Raw genomic sequence first — 3,369 nt, 5'->3', positions numbered from 1 at the left:
TCAGCCGTGACCGCGTTACCTCTTGGGCTACCTGCCTCTTTTAGGGCCCTAGTGGGGCAGATCTGTCTTGGCTGAGATAAAACAAGGCCAACCTGAACAGCTCCTAGGCTGAGCAAGACACCCTGAAATTCAAGGTTCACTGAGAGAGTGCTCTGAACAAACTCCCAGCACTGGCACCTGGAGCCTGGGGTCTATAGGCCCAGTCATAGCTGGGGAAGGTGGACTCGGGCATGCAAAGCTGCCACCTGGGGGTGATGCCCAGTGCTGCCTTCTCCAGAGCTTCTCCTTGGAAGGGATAGAGCTGTGCCTGTCCTTTCCCAGGAGGGAAAGGCCTCCTGGTGCTGGCACCTGATCCTTGTGCCTTCCTGGGTTCCTCTGGGACATCAGTCCCGACCTGCCGCAGGGAAGACCCCGTGGCTCTGAAGAGAAGGCATTGGAATAGGAACTATATTCCTTTGCTTGGGTGGGCTGCTGTAACTAAGAACCACAGGCCCCGTGGTTTCAACAACTGAAATGTATTCTCTCACGGTTCTGGAAGTCTGAAAATCAAGGTGTCAGCAAGGCTGGTTCCTCCCGCAGGCTGTGAGGGAGAATCTATTTCCTGCAGCTCTCCCAGATTCCAGTGGTTTGCTGGCAACCTTCAGCATTCCTTGGCTTGTAGCCACATCACTCCAATCTTCACACAGGGCCTCTGTCTTCACATGTACATTTTTAAATAAGGACACCAGTCATATTGGATTAGAGGTTCACCCTACTTCAGTGTGACCTCATCTTAACTAATATCTACAATGACCCTATTTCCAAATAAGGTCACATTCTGGGTACTGGAGGTTAGGATTGAAATATATAGTTTCTGGCAGGGGACACTACTCAACCTGGACTTAAGTGTGGAGTAGGATTTGTTTGTTTTGAAGACAGAGTCTCGCTGTGTCATCAAGGCTGAAGCACAGTGGTCTGATCTCGGCTCAGTGCAACCTCTGTCTCCTGGGTTCAGGTGATTCTTTTGCCTCAGCCTCCCAAGTAGCTGGGATTACAGGTGCATACCACCACGTCCAGCTAATTTTTGTATTTTTAGGAGAGACAGGGTTTCATCATGTTGGCCAGACTGGTCTCGAACTCCTGACCTCAAGTGATCTACTCGCCTTGGCCTCCCAAAGTGCTGGGAGTACAGGAGTGAGCCACCACACCTGGCTGGATTTTGACCAAAGAAGTAGCACCCTCCTAATACTTGCTCTCCTAAAGCTAGGGCAAGAGAGCTTTCTAGTATGACTTATTTGGGAGAAGACAAAACAAAAACCAAAACCAAAACAAAAACAAAAACTGGTGTGCTTGGGGCCAGGGCCTCTGGGGCAGGAAGGAGGCTGCCCTCCCTGCATAATCGCTGTGTCTCTTCTGCCTGTGCAATGTGCTGGGAAGAATTAGAAGGTCAGTCTTTGGGCTTTGCCATGAGGTAGCAGAAACTATTAAGAGTTGTCCTGGCCGGGCATGGTGGCTCACGCCTGTATTCCCAGCACTTTGGGAGGCCGAGACGGGCGGATCACAAGGTCAGCAGATCAAGACCATCCTGGCTAACACGGTGAAACCCTGTCTCTACTAAAATACAAAAAAAAAAAAAAAAAAAAAAAAATTAGCCAGGTGTGGTGGTGGGCACCTGTAGTCCCAGCTACTCGGGAGGCTGAGGTAGGAGAATGGCGTGAACCCGAGAGGCGGAGCTTGGAGTGAGCCGAGATCGCACCACTGCACTCCAGCCTGGGCAGCAGAGCGAGACTCCGTCTCAAAAAACAAACAAACAAACAAACAAACAACTTGTCCTGTGAGCTGACTTAGAGCCCAGTAATCTAGCACGATTTGGAGAGAGGAGTGGCCTCATGCCTCTGCGTCATGGCTCTGCCTCTGGGGAAACCGCCCATGTAAAGTCCACATGCATGCATCCCACCAAGCTGCCCTTCATCTCTCCAGGCCCCTTCCTGATCTGTCAATCTGCCTAACTAGTTGTGCCTATGTCAGACAGCTGTTTTGATAAGTAAATCAGATGATTAGGGCAAGCTGGCACACAGTAAATGCATGAATTCTGGCCATTGCTAGCCCGAGTCAGGGAGGGATGCCCTGCAGAGAACACAGAAGTCATCTTACAGTGTAGAATTGCTGGGAATACAAGGACAAACCAGACCAGGGGTGGAATGAGGGCAGCGGGCACGGGGAAAGGAGATGCCTAGGATGACTCCTACTAAGAGATCCACAGGAATACGGAGGAGGAGCTGCCTCCCCAGGCACTGACTTGAGCACCCCGGCTCTTAAAGCTCCCTCTTCCCGTGTGGTCTACTGACACCTGATGGTAAATAATGGAAATGCAGCGAGAGTTGCAAGATTTTGTGTGTGTGCGCGCGTGTATGTGTGTGTTTTTCTTTTAATTTTACTTCTGTAACAGGATTAAAAGTACTGCTGCCTCTTCAGACACATGGATACCTGCGCCTATGGCCACTCTAAGTTTCCCCACATATACCAACTGACACAGACCTGAAATTTATGAGGGCTTTACGCTGGGGTCCATGATGGTGCTGCTGCTGCTGGGTGTCTTTCTGTTCAGGGCCAGGTCAATCCCAGGGAAGGCTTCAGAAAAGAGTCAGGCAGGGCGTGGCGGCTCATGCCTGTAATCCCAGCACTTCGGGAGGCTGAGGTGGGCAGATCACTTGAGGTCAGGGGTTCAAGACCAGCCTGGCTAACATGGTGAAATCCCGTCTCTACTAAAAATGTAAAAATTAGCCGGGCGTAATGGCGCACGCCTGTAATCCCAGCTACTCAGGAGGCTGAGGCAGAAGAATCGCTTGAACCTGGGAGGCAGAGGTTGCAGTGAGCCAAGATCGCGCCACTGCACTCCAGCCTGGGCAACAGAGTGAGACTCTGCCTCAAAAGAAGAAAAAAGGAGGGGAGAGTCAGTCCTCTCTGGGCCTAAAAATCTCTAGAGTAGAAGCTGTTGCTGCTGCTTGATTACAATATGCCTTCCTCACCTATGTCCTCCAAATAGCGAAAGAAAACCAGGCTGCCCCGGCCAACCCAAAAAGGGGCAGCACAGCTGGCTCTGTCATTCTGAGCACCCGAGTGTTTGGATTTGGGAAAAGGAAGTGGGGAGAGGGGGAAGAGGAACAGAAGAAGAGGGAACAGCTTGAGAAGGACATATCTGGTCCTTTCTTGAAATCTATTAAAAAATTAGCACTTCCTGGGGATGCCATGAGGTGGTCAATCACCTATCTAGGAATTAGGATTCAAGCCCGTTCTCCCTTTTTTGGGCACTGAGCTGAGAAGTAATTCTTGCTCTGGAAGGACTGGTGACACAATCTCTAAGCATCGTCAATGACCAAACTGAGCTGC

The sequence above is a fragment of the Rhinopithecus roxellana genome, chromosome 9, assembly GCF_007565055.1.
Source record: "Rhinopithecus roxellana isolate Shanxi Qingling chromosome 9, ASM756505v1, whole genome shotgun sequence".
Taxonomy (NCBI): domain Eukaryota; kingdom Metazoa; phylum Chordata; class Mammalia; order Primates; family Cercopithecidae; genus Rhinopithecus; species Rhinopithecus roxellana.
Note: the sequence above shows the minus strand (reverse complement) of the source record.